The sequence below is a fragment of the Saccopteryx bilineata genome, chromosome 9 (assembly GCF_036850765.1).
Source record: "Saccopteryx bilineata isolate mSacBil1 chromosome 9, mSacBil1_pri_phased_curated, whole genome shotgun sequence".
Classification (NCBI taxonomy): Eukaryota; Metazoa; Chordata; class Mammalia; order Chiroptera; family Emballonuridae; genus Saccopteryx; species Saccopteryx bilineata.
Genome location: NC_089498.1, coordinates 1,917,068 through 1,940,225, shown reverse-complemented (window position 1 = coordinate 1,940,225; position 23,158 = coordinate 1,917,068). Strand labels below are relative to the sequence as shown.

At 56.8% G+C, this 23,158-nt stretch overlaps 1 protein-coding gene across 3 annotated transcripts in view; it reads left to right on the top strand.

The window, feature by feature from the left end:
* Nucleotides 1-14,349: 14,349 nt before the first annotated feature.
* Nucleotides 14,350-23,158, top strand: part of ZNF536 (zinc finger protein 536) — a 409,759-nt gene continuing 400,950 nt past the window's right edge. For 2 of the 3 annotated variants that reach the window (XM_066243744.1, XM_066243747.1), the window contains exon 1: nucleotides 15,173-15,211. The gene's annotated coding sequence lies outside the window, so the exon portion shown is untranslated. Of the gene's footprint in view, nucleotides 14,453-15,172; nucleotides 15,212-23,158 lie in introns of those variants that run through there. The other variant, XM_066243745.1, reaches the window with a different exon arrangement.

Below are 23,158 nucleotides of genomic sequence, written 5' to 3'. Positions count from 1 at the left end.
GCTGGGGACGCCCCTCCGTCCCCTCTCTGAGCAGTCGTCTGGTCTCTGTCCGCCGCTGTCTGCTAGGGAGGTGCACTGGTCAGCACCTCGTCTTTCAGTTCTGTCTCTGGGGAAAGAACCCCCATCCATGTGACAGTGGAAAGTCCACTGTGTGGGAGGGGGAGTGAGACCACGCTGAGTGGCTCGAAGGCCAGCTGGGGGAGCCCCTGGGGACATGTTTACGGGTCTTCGCCTCCACCTTCCAGACCTACCGCAGACACCCTGCACTCCTGTCCCCCCTGAAGGGAGGCACAGGCACGTGGGCACAGGTGGCAGTGTGGCCTCTGCGTGGAAGCACTTCGTGTCCGTGTGAGACCCTGCATCGCTCACCCTCCTGCCACCGTGACCAAGATGCTCCAGAAGGTTACGGCTTCCTGGCCTGGGTCCCAGAGCGAGGACGGCGTGGAGCAGAGCCCTGCTGACCTGAGACTGACCGGCAGTCGACGGAATGGTTAGCATTTGTTGCTGTCTTTGAGGTGGGGCTGGTTTGTCCCCAGTCGAGCCTCTCCTGATGAAATCACTGGACAAAGTGACTGTGGATGCCAGGCAGGGACACCATACCTGGACGGGTCATCTGGCTACGTTGGCCAGGTCGCCACCGCTCAGGTCCTTCACTGGCTGTGTCCCTTTGCTGGGCTGATGGGCTGGACTTGGCTCCGCCCCGGAGAAGACAAGAGCCAGGCCTGGCTCTGTGGGAGGCTGGCAGGATTTTTGTTCCGCAAACGTTTTGCTTTTAAATTTGCCCTTCTCGAGAGGCCAAATGGCTATCAAGACTTCCCACCCCATCGGGAAAGGAAGAGGGCTGCAGCCACTCTGGATCTGGGAAAACTTTTAAACATGGGGTGGCCAGCCCAGGAGCCGAAAGGCGATCGAAGCTCAGAGCTGTGGGGTCACCTGCCTTTGCATAATGTGTCTATTGAGCGGCCCTGGACCTTGGTCTCGCCGCCCATGAACTCACACAGAATGGACTAATTACTACTCTTAGGGCCTCAGTCTACCCGTGAGTTGAGAAACTGGGGTAGATGGAGACACTTTAAAATTAAAATTTTTGGTCAAGGAGCCCTTTCCCCCCAAATAAAAACAAAATACAGTGGCTGTGAACCTGCTTTCCATCATCTGTCCCTGTCCCCCAAAGAGTGGCACAGGAGCCGCTCAGAGAGGCCCTGGCTTTTTAGGACAGCAGGAGCACCCACACTGCAGAAGGGCTATGTGGCTGGGGCTCCACTGGCCTCTTGGCCCAAGGACCACAGCGTAGAGGACCCCGGCCCACTCCTTACACGGCTCGCACCAGACGGAAATTCCCTCTCTGACCGAGTCAGAAGGGTCAAATGAGACTCAGAAAGAGGACAGTTTTCCGCAGAGAAACTTGGGCTTTCACGCCCTGCATGTTAATACCCAGAGCCTCGGGCACCCCCAGAGGCCCGCCCTGAGAGAAGCTGGTGCTTTGGAGTCAGACTTCTGTGGCTTCAGAGCCTTCAATCTGTTGTGACCTTGGAGGGAAAAGTCCCTTGCGCCCTATCCACCCCAGTCTTCTCGTCTGTAAAGTGGAACCCCTACGATGATGGGGGGACTGAGCAGGACAAATGGATTCATGCAGGCAAAGATTTGAGCCCGGTGCCTGGCAAAGGAGCACGTCTGTGACCAGCAGTAGGGCTGTCACTGTCACCATCACTGTCACCCCACCTGACCAGCTGGGGTCACCTCATGTCTGAATGACTTGTTCCTATTCACCCTCCCTCCACGTGACCCCCGCCCTGCATGGCACAGGGCCAGCACAGAAGGGGAAGTCCATAAACACAAGTTGGACCGCAGGGATCTGGCTAGACGGGTGATGGCCAAGGTCTCCACACCAGTCGGGACCAATGCTTCCCAGCGTGGCCTCACTGGGTGATAACCGGCTGCAGCCTGGGGGTGTAGTGTCCACAGAATCGCAGGTTTCCCCCCACATCCCACACCAGCACCACACCAGAACAACAGCCAGCGTCCACCTCAACTCTCATTTGGCCTCACGTATCAGCGGACAGTCCCTGATCTGCTGTGGCCCCTATAGGATATTGCTGTCGGATTTGGGGTTCAGGCAAAACCCAAGGCTGTGGCAGGGCTCAGTGTGGCCCTGAAGGAGTTAAGTGGAGTAGAGAACGTTATCAATATTGTATCAGTCACAGATGAGGAGCGACAGAGCAGGATCAGTGTAATTCATTCATTGGTTTATGGACACCAAGTCCTCTGGGGACTGTCACAAATCCACTTGATGTTCCTGAGTGTGAGACTTAGCATTTGGATCTTTGATTTAGCTGAAAGATGTGTAAAAACTCATGCAGTCAGACAACTCCCCACAGGCGACTCATCTCTGTTGGCTTTTACCTAACGGTTATTCCAATCAAGTGCCGGCAGTAACTTAAGCTCCCGAACTTGCCCCTGAATTCACATTTCTGAGATGCTGGGACCTGGAGGAGTGGAGGTGGGGGGGCAGAGCCCCCTCAGGGAGCACGGGGCCTTATGTCGCCTCCTGTGTGTCCTGGGGACAGGCAGGCGCTGGCTGCGGGGTGGGCGGCCGTGTTTTGAGGAGGATGCGGCTCCGGGTTTGCAAGTCTCCAGCCTTGCATGAGGTCCTGAGTTCCGGTGCAGCGTGGGGCTGGGCGTGAGCGCGTCCAGAGTTCCTGGGGACACTGGGGGCTCTCAGAGCTGTCCCTGGGGGTCCTCGGGGGACTCCAGGGTCCACCGCCACTTCCTGGCTGGCTCAGCAGCAGGCGGCGGGGCCGCCTGACGCCTGCGTCTGATCGCTTAACCCAGGCGGCAGGCGTAGCTCTGTGGTTAACGACTTGACGGATGGCGGGGCTCGGCCTCGCTCCTCCAGGATTTCTGCCATGTCCCTTGCTGCAGCTGCCCTGGCCACATCTAGCTCTAAGTCTTGTGTCTGATTTCTCATCATTTGTCCCAAACGTGGGACCGGGGAAGGCAGCGGTGTGCAGCATCTTAGAGGCGTGTGGCGGTCCTGGGCACCGTTTCAGAGAAATACATAAGGGACATGGGGCATTTCAACAGGGAGGGGCTTCAGACTCACTGCGATTCGCAGGCATGTTTGACGGGCTTAGGGAGCACCAGCCCTGGGGGAGAGGAGCCCTTCCAGCAATGAGGCATCAATCTGCCCAGCAGACCTGGGGAAGTCTGGACCACATGCTCCCACACGAGGAAGCCAGGGTGCAGCGTGTTTGTAAGATGCCCGAGCTCACGGAGCTGGGCTTCAGGACTGAGACTGCTGACCCTGGAGTGATGCTCGCCCTGCAGAGCCCTCCCACCCGTTCCCCTGGGGACGAGTGGTGCCGTCTCCCCTTGGCTGCAGGGAGGGCAGCACCTTCCCTGGGCTCAAGTGTCTCACCCGCTTCCGGAGGAAGGCACATTCAGGTCACAGGGACTCCTGTCAGGACACCTGCCGTCTCCAGAGGTGACACCTCCAGAGGCACAAAACCCGGGGAATGTCACCGATCAAGCGGATTGACAGAAGGACCACACCCTGGGGGTGGGCTCTGAGCTGGAGGCCCAGGAGCCTGGCCAGTTCTGCCCTCGGGGAGTTCTACCCTTGGGTGCTCCCCTGGGTGAGCGCCTGCCTTCCAGCCGGGGGACAGGCTGTGCGAAGCAGACGCCCACAGAGGCAGCCCAGGAGTCAGTCGGGCGGGAGACAGGGAGGATAGTGCCCTGGGGAAGGAGCAGGTGAGGCACCTGCAGGGCAGACCCCAGACCTACTGCCTCTGTTGGGAGGTCAGATAGGCCCAGAAACAGAGGATGCAAGAGACAGTGTCTGGAGAGAGGATGGATGAGGATGTTCCAGCACTGATAAAAGACATGACTCCTCAGAGCCAAGGCCCATAAAGAGTCCTACGCAGGATTAAAAATATTCACAGGAGGATGCATCACAACCAGAAAGATAATGAGAGAGAGAGAGGGACAGACGGAGGGAGAAAGAGGGAGACCTAAGGGGGGGTCCCCAGGCAGCCCTCTGACGGTGCTGGACTGAGTGTCCTGTGGCTGCTTCCTGCCCTGTCCTGGGTCTTGAGGACTCACCCCTGGGCGGCCAGCACCCGGAGGGGAGGGTGGAAGCACACACCCGGAGGAGAGATGGTCATGTGAGGGGGGCACGTGGGGAGGGGAAGGACACAGTCCCAGCGGCCCGGGTGCGTCTGCACTCACCGCTGGGGAGGGGATCAAAGGCAGTCAGTGCAGGAGGCCTCCCTGCTCCTGCCAGGCACCCATGGGGGCAGATGGTCCTGTGAAACCCCTGGCTCACAGAGAGCTCGCTCGGCCAGGACTGGACACTTTCTGATCAGGTGCTGTGTGCCATGGCCCACGTGGACTCCATGTTCGCCCACGCCGCAAGCTGCTCACGAAGTGCTTTCATCCCTGACTTGCACAGCGAGGACTGTAGAGCCCCTGGCGTCTAAGCCCCTGGAGGCTAAACCCCTGGGGTTCAGTGCCAGGGGCACCAGAAACCCTCGTTTTATTTCCCCTAAAGGACACAGGGGAGGTCAGGTGTCAGGGTCAGAGCAAGCACGTGGCAATTGAGTTTTGAAAAAACGAACGGACACGTTTTAATTTTGCACCACAGAAGGCCACCCAGTGATGTTTATGGAAGACTTATGGCACGTACAGCCTGCTTTACGTCCCTGGAGCAGCTCCAGGCCCAGCTTGTCCAGAGGTCAGTGACAGGACAGTGCATTGTGTGGGATCAGGGGCCTGAGGGTAGCGCTGTGTCCCGGGCACATTGGTCCTCTGCTGGCCCAGGAGCCAGCGATGCTCAGATGCAGCGACTTCCTCGGGCTCCGGTTTTAAAGAGACTTGGCTTGAAACGGTTCCATTTGGGAGGGTTTCTCCTTAGCATTTGGTATGGAATTATTACCAAATGCTAGAGCGGAACCCTGCCAAATGCTGTATATCAGCTCAAACCCAAACTCCTAAACAATGAAATATTTATAATAAAAACAGACCCAGAGAGGGGCGCAGACAGGGGCGCCCAGCTGGTGAGGGGCTCTGGGCCGCAGTGGTGCACTGGACTCGCCTGCTGGGACCGGCATTATTGTGGGGCAGCCACCGGCCCGGGCCTGGGGCGCGGCTGTGGGAGTCTCTCAGGAGGCCAGGAGAAGCTGCGGGGTGTGCCGTCCTCATGGAGAAAATGCTCAGCCCCTCCGGAGTTTCCCTCCTCCCTGTCCCTTGTGGAGTGCCGGGCGTCCAGCAGGTGCTCCATAGGTGCCCACGGCCTGTGAGCGGGGTGCTTTCTTTCACGGCAAAGCCTCGCCCATCTGGAACCCACTGGGATGAGGTCGAGGCAGCTGAGTTTTCCAGAAAGAGCCATAAATTATTTTCAGGTAACATTTTCAGATGGAAATATTTCTGAGATGCACATTTCCTTCCCATCCTGGAGATCGTGGAGCGTCATTAACCTTTCCGTAATGGCTCGGGGCTGCCGCTATGAGCCTCGATTCCGAGCAGGAGGGAACGCAGCCCTGGGGGCCATGGGGTCTGTGGGGTGTTTGTCCTCCGCTAATGGCCTCGGAGAACTGGGCTCACTCTGGCCTCGCAGCCCCGTTCCTGGAGGTGTGGGGTTCTTCCCTCACCAGTGGGCTTTGGTGCCTGGCATCTCTGGCAGTCCTCTCTCCCTGGATCTGTGTCTGTCTGTGGACCAGAGACTCGGTTAGAGTCCCGTGCGAAGGAAGCGGTCATCTGCTTTGCTCGAGCCTCTGACAGGCCCGAGCGCAGAAACACAGGGCTTGTATTGTCCCTGTTGAGGCCACTCAGTGTCATTCTTATATTTCTCCTTGATTCATGGCACGTTAGGAGAGGCAGGTGACAGTGGCTCAGGAAGAGGCTCAGGAGGCTCCTGTGCACTCTGACCCCCCACCTCTCCGTCCCCCACAGGTCGGTCCGCCTTTCCCAAAGGTCTGCGTTGCTGTGACCTCCATGTTCCCGCTGGCTGAGCCTGTTGGCTGTGCCGTCCCTGTTTGGGAGATCAGGACACTGAGGCCCGAGAGCAGTCACAGAGGCCTGTTTGGGTGCACCCATCAAGGGTGACCCATTTAGAGCCTGACTTATCTGACATCAGGGGGGCTGGAAAGAAGGACACAGTCAGGGGTCTAATGCCAAGGCTGCTTCCAGAGGGGTGAGTGGGGCCGAGAGGACCCGTAAAGGGGAGGCAGTGCCAGGGAGGAGAAACTCAGTGGCCACTATGCTTGTCCTGTGCCCTCAGCAGTGAGCAGGGGCTGCTGTGTGACAGGCAGACAGAGATGGGGTGGGGGCAGCCCAGGATGGATCACACAGCCAGGGGTGATGGCCGTACCCTGGCCTGCTGGGGGCGCAGGGCACCCCAGACTCTTTCCTCCAGCCCTCCAGTCTTCTGCTGGTGCCTCCCGTTGTGAACTGGTCTCTATGCCAGAGGACAAGGAGCGGGTTCGGGGGTAGTCCTTAGAGGTCAGCTGGCCTCCCTGGTCCCAGGGTGGGGTGGCCGGGGTTGAGATGGCAGCTTCACAGCAGCACATGGAAGAGTCCAGCACAGCACCCGATGTAGACAAGGTTGCCCACAGCTGCCTGCTCCTGAAGGCTTCCCAGTGACTCACCGCCAGGTAGGCTGGCAGAGCTGCTGGTGAGCCTGCAGGCTTGGCACCTGCTCTCTGCGTGGAGTGGGGGATTGTGGGTAAGTCCTTGTGTGCCTTCTCCTTCCCAGGCGCCGCTGGGCTGGGGGCCGGTCAGAGCGGTGGGAGGTGCACGAGTCTGGGGAATGCCCCGAGCAACGTGGGGCCCCTCGCACCGTGCACCTCCCCAGAGCGCTTGCGTCTGCCTCAGCAAAGTGGGGGAGGTAGAGATGAGGACGCAGAGGGGGAGGCCCGTGGCCAACTCCAAGGGATGGCCCAAGTGACAGATGCTTGGGCTGCCCAGCCAGGATTAGAAGTTGTTCACCCATTCTGGTGGACTCCTCACTCCTTTGGGGCAACATTGAAATTGTCGCCCATGGTGCGGATAACCCCGGAGTGAGCAAGGGCAGAGGGGACCTGGCATGGAGCTTCTGGGCAGGTCAGCGAGCAGGAGGGGTGGACCAGGCTCCTGAGAGGACGGCATCTCCCTGACGCTGGCGAGAGTCCTCCCTTGCCTGGACACAGCTCATCCACGGGGCTAGAGCAAAGAGATACAGTGTTTCTTTTGAAGCCAAGAAAGTTCTGCTTGTCCCGTACTGGGGACTGAGGGACCTATCTGGGGCTCCCTGGAGCTGAGAGGTGAGCCTGGGGACAAGGGGAATGTGCTGAAAATGACGACCACAATCTGATCAGAATGAGGCTGTGTTTGCAACAAACGTGTCTGCCTCGAAGTTCCCGTTCTCCCATGAGTCTGTAAGGGAAGCCCCGCGGCCCCTCCTCCCCTGGGCAGGAGGCAGGAGGAACACGGGTGGGGGACGGGCACATCAGGGTGGCCTTTCTGGTAAGAGGGTTGGAAGTGCTTCTGCAGCGCCTCAAAACCCTCCGTACCCCCACACCAGTCATATCACTTTTATCAACGGGTCCCAAGAAAAGAAGCAGAGATGCCAACAAAGGTTTAACGTGAAAATGCTCACTCCAATACTTGTAAGAGGCCAAAAAAGAAACAATTTAGATGTTTCCAAATAAGAGATTATTTAAATAAATGATGTTGCATCCATTTGATGGAACATTATGTAGCTATAAAATCATGTTTTCAAAGCATATTTAATGATGTGGGAAATACCTGTGCTACAAGGTTAGAAAGTAAAAAGCAGGACACAAAATCGTTGATAGAGAGAATGATCAAAGTCTGTAAAAAAAAAAAAAAAAAAAAGAAAACAAAGAAAAGAAAAGAAAATAGATATGCCCAGAAGAATGCTTGGGAGGAAAAACACAAAGGGCGAACAGGGTGAGGTTCTGGGAGACATGATCCCCTTCTTTGTACCTTTCTGTTTCTCCATTATTCTTTCTGGGCAGCCAGGGTTCTTCCTGTCTGAAAAAAAATAACCACTAGTTCTTAAAAGCTGCAACTAGTTTCTAGTGATGGCAACACATTTTAAGCAACTGCTGTTCATGTGTTTACTCATTCATTCAGTCATTCAGTTTGCCAATCAAGGGTAAAACAGTGCCTGACACATAGTAGGAATTATTTAAGTGTCAGGCTAATTTCTTGATTGGGTCCATCAATATTCCTTCATGCCTGTCCTGTGCCAGGGCCTGGGCTAGGCCTGGACCCTAGTGAGGAAGCAGGCCTGAGGTGTGACCAGTGGAAGCTCCCAGCGGGCAGGGGCTTCCACAAACACAGCTGTGCAGGGCACCCCTGAGGGGGCAGCTGTCGCCTTGGAAGTTTCCATAGATTGGGCTCCTCGGTGCCAGAGGAGGGCTGGATAAGCTGGGCGGACATCACTGTGTCTCAGACGCTCATCCAGGTGACCAGGTGCGTCCGCAGCCACCCATGTGGTTTCACACTGGCCGTCCCACATCCTTAGGTGCCAGTCCCCCAGTCTCCACTCTGCCAGCTGGCCTGCCCACGCCCAGGCTGTGGGACACCTTCGAGGATGCGAGGTGCTCGAGAGCCTGGGCTGCCAGACTCTCCAGGGATTCTAGTGCACCCCTCTGGGCTGCTGCTTCCACCCCCCACCCTCCACCCCCAACTCTGCCATCCAATTCAGCTCTGCTGCCCTCTGGGAGCCTGGCACCATCAACACATTCGCCTCGACCTGTCTTCCCTTTCTGATGCCCTAAGATCCACGAGACTCCACTCAGCCCTTTGCTGGAACCAGGATTTAAAACAGGTCTATCATGAAACAGGGCCTCCGAGGCCCCTTGGCTCACCGCGCCCTGCATTCTGTGGTCTGTGTCCCTGCAGGGCAGGGAAGGCTCAGGTGGACCTCAAGGGACCTGTCTGTTTGTTTTTTTGCTTTGGTTTGGTCTCCCAATTGCTCCTATGCAGATTGTGAGAAACCTCAGTATTTACCCAGGGGAACCGTGGGGACCATTCTCAATGATTCTGTCTGACCTCTGTGGACCAGATCACATCCATAAGCCAAACGGTAGTGATACCATTTTTTGAAAAACTGTACTTTTCCAGTACTCGGTCCCTGTTGTTTCTAGCAGCAAACACCATGAGCACTTCTCCCTGAGGCACGACCAGGGCTGAACATGGGAGCGTTGAACAGCAGGGGCCAGGCCACGGCCAGGTGCCTCACGCGGGCACCTTATAGTATGGGAGCAGGGACCACAGCCACCATCATCTTAGGAAGAGTAGGTCTTGAATCTCCCACCAGTTGTTGCATTTCATAACCTGACACCTTGTTTTAATCCCCCCAAATTGAGAGATTATAGGTGATTGAACTGCCTCACCCTGTGCAGACAAGCACAGCCAGGAGGTCCACTAGCTCTGTGGGCCCCCACTTCTCTCCCCCCAAACTAACCCCAACATTGACGGTAGCTGTTGCAGAATCAATGCAGGGCAGAGTGATGCCCAGCTCCTACCCAGATGTGTCAGCTCCACAGTGCACAGAGCGCCGGAACACAGAGCCGTGCTGGTGCCCCCGTCCCTGGGGCTCTGTGTGCTTCCTCGGTCTTCGACTCACTTGTCCAAAGACACCATGAAGAGATCGAGGTGGGCCCTGCTTTGGGAAATTACAGTTGTGGAATACGTTACCATTCCTGTGTTAGACCATGACCATTCACTTTATAAAAGGTGTCTATTAGGCGGCCTTGAACAATCAGCTCTCCCCACGGGGTACATCAGACTCCACGGACGGAACTCCAGTTTACGGACATCTTTTCTGGAACAGAGCTGTTGTGCAGAGCGAGGTGTACCTGCAGCTTGAAGGCCTTCTGGCAAGTCCTCTGGCTGCTCTCTGTCTGGGAAGAGCCCTCTGGCTCTCCGCCCCTTGCCTCCAAGCTCTCTGGCCCCTGGCCCAGGTGTGCCACGTTCCTGTCAGGCACTCAGCGCATCGGACCTCATTCTGCGGCAAGTGACAGAGAAACCAAAGCAAACTGCATCTGTTAGTTCACGGAAACGTGCAGGGTTGGACTGGCTTCAGGTGCGGCTGGGTCGGGGGCTTCAGTGTCACACCGGGGCCAGTTCTCCATTTCTGCTCTGCTATCTGCTGTGTTGGCACCCTTCTCAGGCTCCTTTTGGTGGGTACCTCTCCTGCTTTGGGCATGGAGACCATGGCTCTGATAACTTAATTTCTTTACCCAGGGCCTATTTAAAACAAACAAACAAAAAATCCAACATGCACCCTGATTGGACCAGCTTAGGTCACACGCCTACTCCTGAACCAATCATAGTGTCCAGAGAGATCTAATGCACCGATTCGCTGGGACCTGCCCAGGAGTCCCACCTGTGTGCCTCCAGGCTGGGAGAGGTTCAGCCAGACAAACAGATGCTACTGTGCTGACTTCTTCCCTCTGCTGGACAAGCCAGAAGAGATGCACAACCATTTTGGGGGAACAGCTCTCTGGGTCTTTAAAGGGTGTGCTGGCAGGGGGGGTGCTGACTGGCCGTTGCCATGGCCAGGGACCAATTGTTCATGGGAGAACAGCCCTGGAGGCCGCATTCTTCTCAATTTCATCTTCTCACCCAGGGATCAGCTCTTTCACTTGTTAGGGTACCCTCTGAATCCTGCCCTTGGGGAGTCTTAGAAGGCTTGTTCTTCCCGAGAACGTGTGCACACTGAGCAGGCTGCTCTGGAGCCTCCATAGAGAGAGGCTTGACCTCTGCAGCAGTGAGGACCCTTTGGCCAGAGAAAGTGACCTCCTCCTCCAGGGAGGTGTCCCCAAGGAGAAGACAGCACCTATTCTGGGCCACTTGGAGAGGAAAAGCAGGGAGTCTTGTTGAGAATTCAGACGGGACCTGGCAGGCACCCAGGCCCCTGCCCCGCCGGACCCCAGGACCTCTGCAGGCCTCAGCATCTTTCTTCTGCGGGAAGAAGGCGGCCCTGAGGGTGGTGACCACGTCCCTAGAACCACGGAGTCCCGTGATCATTAGGGCTTTATGAATCTCTGGGTCGCTGTGCAGGGGTGACGGGTGTGTGTGGGGTGACTCGTGCCTCTCTCCACAAGCATCCTGGTCTACTGTCACGCCCCAGAACCCCAGCTGCCTCTCCAGAGGCTCCCTGGCTTCATGCTGCCGGCCGCAGGGAGCGGCCATCTCAGTGGCTACTTTTTAACCCGTTGACACTGTGGGGGAGGCCCAGTCACAGGGAGGAGGGCGTGAGAGGGAAAGCAGAGCTATACAGAAACAACCGAGAGTGAGTGCCGTGGGCACAGGAAGTGCAACCCGAAAGCCGTGTTTGGGTCACGTTTTGTGAATCAGCATCACTTCTGAGGACCTAGTGAAGGAGGTCAGAACCAATCTGTTGGTGCGACAGGTACTGATGTCAAAGGAGGCAGGCACTCCGAGAGGCCAGACACGGCTCCCACACTTGCCCGCAGCCACCGTCCACGTGACTCGCCAGCCTTGCCCGGGCTCCCAATGACTCTCACCAGTCTCAAGAAGTCAGAAGCCTGGTATCATCTTGAAGACCCTGCAGGAGACGATGGCCTCGTCAGAGTCCCCGAGCTGGGGAGGGGTTGTCCTTCCAGAGGGCCATGAAGACAGGTGAGTGCAGGACTCATGGATGGGAGGGAGAGATTGGGTGGGCTCAGAGCAGCCTCTGCCTCAAATCCAGCCCCAGGGTGCTAGCCCTGACCAGGGGCAGGGAGAAATAGGGCCAAGTTGAGAAGGAAGAGTGGGAGTTAGTGGGGGGAGGTCTGCTGCAAGACCAGAGGGAGCTGGGAAGGGTGGCAGGCCCAGAAACTGTGGACCAGGGAAAAGGGATCAGAGAGCAGAATTGTGGAAGGGGCCCCAAACACAAGGGTGAGGTAAACCTTTGGGGGAACTTTCTGTGTTTTAGTGGTACCCAGGTAAGCATCCAGTTTTGGACCCTGGAGGACACCAGGCCTCCACGCATTGCCCAGTGCCCCCCCCATGCCCCACCTTGGCGCTGTCCACAGAAGTGTCCCTGTGTCTCCACAAGGCAGGCTTCGAAAGCCCTCGGGGAATGCAGAGCGCATGGGAGCCAACAGGGGGCGCCGGCGAGCCCTCTGTGGGGCTCAGGCCCTGGGGCGCGGCCCTCTCCCTGGTGGGCAGTCGCTGCCTGTCCCCAGGGTGGACGGGGCTGCAGTGCGCATCCCGCCTCCTCTGAGCACTTCAGGTGGCAGCCCAGGTCTCCGTGGCCACCCAGGCGGCCTTACTGAGAGGCAGGGCTGTGGAGCCTCGGACACCTCTGGCCTTCCAGCTTGGAGAAGGTGCCCCCCGGGCCTGGCAGTCACCATCAACTAGCTGCTAACTGTCTGGACACCACAGGGGTTCCCAGGGAGGTGCTAGGACAACTGGTCCGGCTCCCTGCCTCCTGTCGCCCAAGCAGTGGGAGACTGGAGGGTTAAAAGGTGACTGTAACCCCCGTTCTCTTGGGGGGAAAGTGCCTTTTCTCCAAGTTCATATGGCCATTTCCTTTCGACCTGTTCAGCCCTGGTCGCCCCTTTGTCCGAGCTGTCACTTACAAAGAATCACTTGACTTACAATAACAGGTTCAAAAGACCACAGAGTATAATCAGTTGATCCTCAAAGAACTGGAATAAAGAACACCCCACTGCTCGGCTATCATCCCCATAGAGAGCGATATCATTGCTGTGATTGCGATGCTAATTTCTATACTGGAGGGGAAAAAAAACAAACTTGTATTTTGGAATTTGTTCAAAGGGAATTTCAGACACACCAGACTGGAAAATGCAGACCAAATTCCTAAACTTTTTTGGGGGGGTAGGTAGGGGATTTAAAAAAACACCACTGCAGAGATTTGGACAGACTTTAAGAAGCTAATGGAACTAGCTTGTTAGTAAAACCAATTCTTTTCCTGCTCCCCAAAGTCCAGGAATAAGAGAGAGAGAGAGAGAGAGAGAGAGAGAGAGAGAGGAGAGAGGGAACTCTCTGGGTTCTCAGGGCAGAGTCCAAAGGTGTGGGCAATGGGGAGTAGGTCGGATGCACACCGACAATGCACCTGGGGCGTTGGTCACCCCGGGAGGTCGAGGTGCTATGGCCAGTACCCAAGTACCCAAGCATCTGGGTCGAGCCTGTGTCCAGCGCCAGCCCCAGACGCTTCTTGTGGGCTCCTCCCTTCTCCAACTTTTCTGCTCCTAGTCCTGCTCTTGGACAGGTTGTTTGCAACTGACTGGCTCCTTCTGCAGGAAGAGGTGGTGATGGGGGTGCTGTGTCTACTTTTTCTGTATTTTTGCTTTTTGTGTATTTTGGTGCCCTGGTTTCATCTTAGGGGAACTCAGCTGGGGCAGGCTGGAGCAAGTCTTACCTGAATCAATGTTTTAAGTATCCCTGTGGCTTGGCGTTTTTAATAATCAATCTGTCTCCATTTCTTCTTAATCATGCTTAACATAGGCCTCTTTCTCTCCAATCTCCCCCCCCCCTTATCTCTCCCTCCCTCCCTCCCTCCCTCCCTCCCTCCCTCCCTCCCTCCCTCTTTCTTTGTCAACTCTTTTGGATCCTGTCTTTCTGCTATTAACATTCCCCAATGTCACATGCAAGTCTTTTTCTTTAAAACAAGCTCTTCATTGGTGTATCTGGATACTTCTTTTATTATTATTACTGAATCTTTTTCCCCCATAATGACACCAGGATCATTATATAATCCCATAACAAAGAAGCTTTTGAGGCACCAGCTTTTGTCAACTCCAGGACAGAGAATGCATAATTGCATTATTCAGCTTTCTCCCCTTCTTTCTCCCTCTCCGTTGCCTCACAGAAACCCAACCTCGGGCATCACTCACATCTCCACCTTGTTACCTTGCCTTACATGATTTCTAAAGCGTTTGCCCGAGAAGAAACAGCATTGACAAAGTTGCCTTAAAAAAAAAAGTTATTTTGTTTAATAATTAAGTCCTGGAGCCCACTGTCTTTCCTTCTTCCCATGATTCTAGACCCCATAAGGCAGAGAACCTGCGTGACGTTTTTCTCTAAGTTTAATTACCGTATGCTAATTTCCTTGCCTACTACGTGATTAATTAAAATCATATTTTCATAATCATTTGGCACTGGTATTGTTTTAGAATTATCATGATCTCCTAAATAGTGTCTGTAAATAAAGTCGCCTCTAATGGCAGGCGCGGGAGGCAAGGCTGAGGACCTCTCGGTGTTTGTATCGCGGCGATTGGCAACATAAGTGCCTTATTTACACTAAATACGCCACAAGGTTACAGCGCGGATCAACGTCATTTGATCGCTGATGACTCCCTTAAACGCCCGGGCTGTGCCTGATTCTCCGAGTCCCGCGGTCCACCGAGATTCACCCTGGAGTTTCCCTCCCCCCAGAAAAGAAACAGACTTTAAATAGTTTCGGGAGCAGGTAAGAATTACGCTTTTTTTTCTCTCTCTCTCTCTCTTCTCGGCTCTCTCCTCTCCCTCCGTGGCAGTCTCTCTCCCTCTCGGCTGGATAAAAAATTCTTTAGTCAAAGGCAGGAATGCAAAGTAGTGACAAGCGAAGGGGCTGATATATGTCTCAGTAACGAGTCTGACAATCAGAATGTAGCTCTTGGAGAATAGATAGATTTTAATAAGTGTGTTTACATGAGCTCAAGGTCAGAAGCAAGCTGCGCTGTGTTAAATGGTTTCTTAGTTGCTAGACAGAGAGAAAAAATGGACGATCACACACCATTCTTTGTAGATTATTATATCAAGGGTTCAGTCTCTGCCTCATCAAAGCTAAATGCCGCAAGACCTATCTAGTTGCTGTGAATTATGCCAGGGCGACAATGGAGAGCGTTTTTAATGGTACAATGCATTTCACCTACCAGATAGGGGGAGGCCGAGCTGGGCACGGGGATGTCTGCGGGGCTGGGTGATGAGTATCAGTGAGCGGGGCGACTTGGAGCAGAGGCGGATGAAAACGCAGCCCGCCCTGGCCCGGCCGGGCTGGGGACAGTGCGCGGGGCTCCGCGGGGCGGGCGGGAGAGGCGCGCTAGCAGGGCGCCGGTCCCCCCTCAGCCCCGGAAAATGATCAAGTCAATCATGTGGACATGTTTCATTATTCATTGAACACAATCTTTTACAACGCTCCGTTTACGTGCCCGAGTTTGCTCCCGACGCCCGAGTCTCGATGTTTAAGGTAAGGAAAACAAAGGTGGTGGTTGTTGGGGAGGGGGACCGCGGGGCGCGGCGGTGCTGGGGTGGGGTGGGGGGCGCGCAGGGCGAGAGGGGGGCGCGGGCGTCTGGAGGTGGCAAAGTGAGTTTGGACTCTTGGTTGTGGCCCCCTCCCTCCCCTCCCCTCCCCTCCTCCTCCCCATCTCGGCAAGGCCTGAGCCCGGTTCTTTCTCGCCCCATCTCGATTAAAAAATACGGTCTAATTAAATATCCGTGGCGGTGACGTTGGCGAGAGAAGCTGTCAGCAGGGGGGTAAGAGGAAGCAGCCGAGAAAGCGCCCGCGGCCAGGCACCAATGGCTCTGGCGAACTTCAGCGATGAGCGGGACCCGCGCCTGGGCCACCGGCTCCCCCGCCCGCGGCCCCCGGACCGTTACTTTGAAAAGGAGTCGCTGGGCCCGGCGCCGGGCGCCCCCAGTGGGACCCCGCGCCCGGCTCCGGGCCCAGCTGCGCCCCTGTCCGAGCTTGGCCGTGCGCTCTCGGCCCCCAGGAAACTTTCTCAGGGGTCTGGGGGTCGCATGAGGAGGGGGAGACCGGGGCCATGCAAACTTCTGTTCAAGTGACTTTCCCATTTTCGCGGTGCCAGAGATGCGGGCGCCCTTGCTTCCTCTCTCTCTTCGTGGCTTGCTGCGGGATCTGGTCCCCACCTCGGGTGGTGGTGTGTGGGGGGGAAGAGGGTCATTTGTAATCATTAAAAAAAAAAAAAATCAAAGTTAGCCCATGCTCACACTGTGTGAAAGTTGCGGCGCCCGGGGCCGAGGAGACCTGCCATTTTGTGTGTTCACTGGCCTCCTGCGCCCCGGGAGCCCGGCGAGGCCCAGGCGGGGGCGCGGCAGGCCGGGATGCGGGGTCCGCGCCGCCGCCAAGCACAGGCTGCAGCGCCTGCACGCACAGGCGGCGCCCGCAGCACGGGCCCCAGCCCTGGGGCCCAGCCGGGGGCCAAGGATAGAAATCAAGAGAGAAATAAGTAACAGGTTATGGAGGGAACCGGCAGCCTGGTCTGAGAAATGAGGCCAATCACAGTGAGGGGTGCGGGCGCCGGGGTCTGGAAGGCAAGGAGTGGAGGGTCCAGGGCGCCTGGGAAGGATGCAATTTGGGGAAACGGACCCCTCTCCAGCCCAGATGTGTGACTTGAGGGGGGGCAGTGATCTGCGCTGATAAACCTTTGTGTTTGCTTCAAGACGTTATTTTTTGAAGATGAAGAATTGAGGAAAACAGTCGTAGGCGGGACTGGGATGTATTTTAGGCAAAAAAAAAGGGGGGGTTTTCTTAGATGATGAGTAGGAAAGTGTCCAGATCTCGATGCGCCCATCTGTTGCAGTTTTGCAAATAATTTAAAATATAGATATCTCTATATAGAGGGATGTATGTAAAGCGAAAGGTGGAAACGCAAGCGCCCGCAAGTTGGAAAAAAAGGAAGGCAAGGGGGTGCGGGGTAGGGAGAGAGCCTTCCCTCCACCCCCAACTCCTCGGAGGAAACTCCGCGGGGCTCTCTTTGAGGACAGGTGGAAAGTTGCCTCCCCCCTCGGTCCAACACTGCGCTGTAAGCTTCTTGGCGAAGGTGGACCCCACCCCGATCACTTGGGGCTGGCTAGGGCGAGGAGGAACCCAGTCCGCGTCAGCCCCGCGCGGAGGTTGCAGCCGGCTGGTTTTGTTTGCCGGATATTGTTATGTCTAACGAGTGCTCACGGGAGACGTGATTTGTCAGCCGCCTTCGTTTTCACTTGAGCGAGAATACGGCGGCTGCGAGCGTCCTGGCCGGAGGGGCGCCGGCCGGAGGGGCTCGTGCGCCCAGGCCGTGGGGCGCCCGCAGGACATGGGGCGCGCGCGGGCGGCCGGGCACGGGCGCAGGGTTGAGGGCCGGGAGGGGCGAGAGCGCGCGGGCGGCCTCCGGCTCCTGTGCCTTCTTCGGTCGCCGCTGCCGCTGCCACCGCCGCCGTGCAGTTTAGCGGCGATCCGACAGGGGCCGCGTTTGCTGAGCGCATCCGGCCCGGGCAATGCGAGCGGGCCGCCGGGCCAAGCTGTTGGCGGAGCTGCGGAGAATGGGCTGGGGGCAAGAGGGTGGGAGGGCCGCGAGAAGCGAGCTGGGCTGGAGGGCCCGCCACCCTTGTTTCCCGAGTCCCCAGCGGTCGGGCAGCCCCTGGAGCTCAGGCCTCGGCGCCCCCGTCTCCAGCCAGGGCTTAGGTGAACTTGGGGTGGGGTGAGTGCACGCGAGCGCGTGCATGTGTGTGTGCGTGTGTGCGCGCGCGTGTGTATGGTTGTGTCTGTTATGCGCGCACGCGTGCGCGCGCAAGTGTGTGTGTGTGTGGGGGGGGTGTTGCTGGGAACGCACTGTTTTCTTTCTCGTTTGATATTAGCTACTGGATTCTTACTTTCAGACCGGCTTTGCTCAACGCCGGGGTTGGGAGGGGGCGATCTTTTCCCATCGCTCTCATCTTTGTTCATTGTTCAGAGTGGAAGGCAGGGACTTAAAGAGACGAAAGAGAGGGAAAAAAGGGGGGGGGAGAGAGAAGAAAAAGAGGGGGCAGGAAAAGGGAGGAAGAGGCTGGGGGACAGCGCCCCCGCCCGCGGGGTAGGAGCGGACCGTGAGGCAGTGCACCGCGCGGAGGGTCTCCGGCAAAGTGGACATTACCGCTTTAATGAACTTCGCGATGCTTGGCAGCCGGACCTGGCGTAGCCGTGACGCGCTCCATAAATCTGCCGGGCCGGGCTGCTTCTGAACTCGTGCGGTAGCCGCGTCAGATCCAGCGCGCGCCTCCCAGTCCGGAGCCATTTGCATAATTGGATTTTTTTTTTTTTTTTTTGCCTCCTTTTTCTTCCCTGAAACTTGTTTGAAAACCGCGAGGACCTGCAAGCTCCCAAGCGGGTGCCAAGTAAGTGCTCAGCGGTGGCCTCAGCGCGCCTCGGGGTCAGCGCGCGAAGCCGGCGGGCGAGGTGTGGGGAGCGGTGCCGGCCCGGAGGGCCTTGGCCCGGGTGGCTTGCTCGTTGCCGGGGGACGGCAGCCGCGGGCTCCCGGCGCCGGGCTGGCAGCTCGCGCAACTTTTTTCTCTGTTGCTGACTTTTCGGGGCAGGTGAGGCATTTGGCCCACGCGTACCTGTAGTAATCTCGGGAAGGCGATCTTCGGGGCGCCATGGAGTTGGGCACCTCGCGTGCAGGGCGGGCAATGGGTCCCCGCCGCGGCAGAGGGCAGAGCTGTGAGCCAGGCGGCCAGCTGGCTGCTCCTGGTCGCTCGGAGATGTAGCTCCTCACCAAATGCCTCCCCCATTATTCTGAGGTTTCTGTCTCTGTGTGTGCATGCGTGTGAGTGTGTGGTCGACCGTGCTTGAAAAAGAAAGAAAAGCAACCAAAACAAGAGGCGGAAGGGCCTCCCCAGCAGCCTGCCCCCATGTCCCCGGCACCATACATTTCTGTGGCTGGAAGGAGGGCCCAGCTCATTTGCCCAAGAGAGGGTCACTGAGAGATGGAGCATTCTATTGGACCTGCTGTACATTCTAGAGCCAAAATGTAGCTGCATGCAGAGGATGCCAGCCTTTGCCTGTCTAGGAAAGTGGTTTTGTAGCACCTCAAATTCTATTAAAAATACATAATATATTATTATCATTATTTGCAGCATTCAGGACCTGGGGGATGAGTGGATTTGCTGGGGAGAAAACTGGCAGCCTAGTTCCAGTTCTCTGGGAACTTGCTGGAGGCTGGGCCCACCACCCTGGCCAGCAGGGGCAGGGAACTCAGTTTTCAGCCTGGGGAGTCACAGGGGGGCGCCCCTGGCAGCCCTCTGGCCTCTGCTTAGGCAGAGCCTCTGGCTTCTGGCTGAAGGCTGCTTTAGTTATGATGTCATTCTGATAGCAGAGTGCAAATGTCTCCTGATTCCACCATTAACCGCCTGGCTGATCTGCTTGGTAAGGAGAGCGCTGTCGGCGGGCTCTGGCCAACGCGGCCCACGGAGCCCCAGAGGTTCACTTCTCCCCCACTGAGGACCATCCAGAGGCCAGAAGTCTCACCCCAGGGCTCCTGCCTGTGAACTTTGTAGTGCCTTGGTCCAGGCCTGGTGACATGCATGCCAGGCCCCTGAACGGAGGGACCCGTTTGTTCAAAGTTTGGAGAACTTTTAAAAGGCTTTGATTTCCAAAATACCCTCCGTCTGGTAAAACTTAAATGCGGTTGTGACCAGGTGGAGACATTTGGATCTGATGGATTGGCTGAGACCCTGGGTCTCTCTGGGGCTGTCACATGGGAGAAGAGGTTGTGACATCTGCTCGCTATCTTCAGTCCCCTAACTGTGACTTGATGTTAGTATAGTTGCAAGTAAACTGGATGTAGTGTGGATGTTTAAATAGTGTACAATGATTTAATATTTCTTTTGATTTACTGTTCAAATGGAATTTGCATACATGTGATGGAAATGAACTTAACATCTGGGCATGTAAAAAAGGTTAGTGCCTTGTGTGTCATGTGCAGGGAGAGTCTCTGAAATGCTCTCACCCTAAACTGTGTTTGGGGAGAGAGTTCCTGGAGACATAAATGGTAATTATGGAAAACCTGGAGAAAGCACTTTCGATACATTTGCATTCTCTTGGACCACTGCTCTGAAAACTATCTCGTTCTGCGCCTGGAGTGCTTAATTTCTGAGCAGGCTTCAGATCCTCACAACTCAGCAAGTTCACTGCTGGCTGGGGCTGTCTTCACGGAAGACTTGGGGCAGGCAGGGAGCAGCAGTCACGCTGCTCCGGTCCACGCCGGAAGCCAGTACCCCCCAAAGTCAGTAACCCCCCAGATGGGGAATGGCAGGGCCATGGCCAGTGTGTGCACCCTGCTAACTACCGTTGCCCACTGGGTGCTGAATTCAGTGCTGAGAGGTGCAGTCGGTGCCCACGGAGCCCCTAGATGCTGACGGATTAGGTTATCTCTGCTCTGTCTTTGGTAACTGGGAGATCTTTATAGAATCCACGAGTCCATTTAGATGAACTCTGAACCCCTTTTGAGCAGGATGAGCTGATCTCTGGCATATGGAAATCAGCCTTTCCCAAACATGGTTGCCTTCTGCTTAGAAGTTGGCTGTGAAAGGCACAGGTGTTTTTAAAGTGCCTGGAATGAAGGGATAAAAAGATAGCAGTGAGGCTTGTGAGAATATAGATGAACTTTTTTTTCCCCCCTTTGGAAGAGGATCATAAAAGAAGGAAGCAAATAGATTTATTTTTCCAGTTTGAATGAGGACAATTATAGCTTTTTAACATCTTTGGATTTAGTGTGTTAATAAGCCTTTTAAGTAAGCTGAAATATCAGCTTGCGTTTTGTTCTCAGTATTATTTAAAGCGAGGTGTGAAGCAAATTTAAAAACAGAAGCGAACTCTCTGCAGGTCAGCTTCTGTCCGTGCTGAGGGCAGGTCCTGACACCTCTGACAGGACCCAGAGCAGGTAGGCCTCCAGCCCTGCTCCATCCTGTCTCCCTCCCCGTGAGACCTTAGATTTGAGTTAGAGGGACACCGGTGGTCAGGTGGCCTGAGGCTGTCGCCCAGGCCGTGTTAGGGTGAGTTGCGGAGTCTGGAAGCTAGTCACAAGTTCGCTGACACCAGAGAGACTCCCTTCTGCTGCAGGGGCTCCTGAGCTCTGACCCCACGCCTGCCCTGCACATGGCAACATGGCAGGCTCCCTCTAGGACCTCAGGGCTGGGGTGTGTGGGGGAGCAGGTCAGGTCAGGGTGCAGGGCTCGGCTGACTGGCGGGGCTCACTGCCTGTTTTACCCAGTTGTGTGAAATCTGGCTGTGGGGTTGTTGGGAGAGAGGCCTTTCGCCCAGGAGAAGGATTGCTGCCCAGATGTAGACTGTCCTGCTGCTACCAAGCGCCCTTCAGGGCTGAGCAGCCGAGCTGTGCTGGGGAGTGTCCCCGGGGGGTGTCCCCATAGGCTCAGATGTGGTGATGCTGGTGTGTGTGTGCATGTGCACATGTGGGCTGGGGAGGGTGTTACCTGACAGCGGCGCCTGTTCCGAGATGATTTGCTCATCACCCACAATTGCACCGCGTGGGGGAGACTAGTGAGCATGTGAGCACACGTGTGTGGTGGGGGCTCAGGGCAAAGGGGCGGAGGAGGCAGCCAGGGGAGGGAACGATGCTCAGGGCCTGGGCCCCGGGGTGCCGGCCGTCTCTCCCAGGTCGTGTACAGACCCCCCAGTAAAGGCCGACATGGCTGGAAACCACCTCAACAGAGTGGGCCACTCAGCAAGCTGCCTGGCTGGGCCCAGCCCCGCCTAGGGTGGGAGTGGGCCTCCCGCATGGGCTCTGCTGTCCACAGGCTTCCTTGTGTGGGGATCCGGCTGCTGACTGGCGGCTGCTTGAGGACCCGCCCCCACTTTCACTTTCAGAAGTCCTGTGGGTCTCTGGTCTTTCTCTTGTACTGAGCTTCTGCAGCCCGGAGGCCACCACGGTCTCAGCTTCTCACAGCCCCTGCGCCCGCTGCGGGTCGGGGTTATCTGCCCCGGGACAGGGTTCAGGCGGAGCTTTTGGGGGAGCTAGCCGGACTTACCTGAACCCCGCTTCTCTGGGTGAGGGCCTTGCACCAGCGACACTGGACACTGCCCCTTGCTGGAGAGCCTGTCCTGTGCATGGTGGGGTACTCTGCAGCACCCTGACCTTCGTCCTGTAGATGCCCCCCCCCCCCAGTTGTGGCAATCAGACACGTCTCCAGGCGTCCCCATGCATGCCCTGGGGGACACGTCAGGCTCATTTCCCACCTCCCGGTGCCAGGCCTTGTCCTAGCCATCTCAAGGGGCTCAGGGGGCCAACCCTTGGGGAGTGGGCAGGCCTAGGGAGACAGGCATGTCACGGGGACCTGAGACACCCGAGGGGAGCTGGGGCCCTGCCCTGAACGGGGCAGACCCGTGGGGGCCCTGAGGAGGAGAGCCCAGAGGAGGAGAAGAGGCTCCCACTGTTTCTGTGCCAGTTAGGCATTGAAAAGGGCCCTGTGGATGAGGGTTGTGTCTGTCCCCCACGGGGACATGGGACCAAGAAATGGAATGCACAGCTCTGAGCCCAGCCAGGTGTCCTGCTGGTGGCGTGATGACCGTGGTTAGTTCCGAGTGCGTTTGCTGTGGGCACGGGCTCTACACTCTCTACTCGTTTACCTCCTGCAGCCTCTTTACAGGGGCGGGTGCTGCAGTTGCCCCATGTCTCAGGAAGGGACCCTCAGGAACACAGAAGGGTGGGTGGTGGGTCTGGGGGGAGAACCTATCCAGCCTGCCTCCCGAGTTAGTACGGACAAGCTTCTGCTGCTGCACAACCTTCTCCTGCACGCTGACCCACGTCCAGCTGCTCTTCCCGGGCACATGCCAGTTCCCGAGCAGCTCCTCCACTGCCTCCTGGTGCTAGGCCGGGGGGGGTTGGGGGGACAGGTCGCCAAGGTCCTGGGCACCAGAGCAAGCCGTCTTTGAGGGACAGGGGCCCCCGAGGGTGTCAGGAGGACGGTCATGTGGACACTTGGAAGGGATGAAGAGGTGCAGGAAGGCCAGTCAATCTGTCGGGTCCCCCTCTCCTCCACTGACCTGATCTCACTTGGCTTTACAGGGAGAGAATTAAGTGCCGTTGTGATGCAGGAAAAATGATCACCGTAGGCTCCAGCTGACATTAACCTGAAGGTTTTTAATCAAGGCGTTACAGCTTTGATTACCTGAGCCGTGTTTGGCGGGGTCTTTGATTACCGAGATGGGCCGTCCCCTGCATGTCCCTCTCCCTGCAGGGTCCTTCAGCAGGTGCTGCTGCCACCCTCCCGTGGCACCCCTGCCCGTGGCACCCCCGCCCGTGGCACCCTGCCCCCCTCTCTGGGCCCTGCATTTAGGGCCGTCAGCCTCTTCATGGTGCTTTAGGGTCGTGCTGATCTGTTACCAACAAATCACGTGCACACACCCCTACTCTCAAGATGG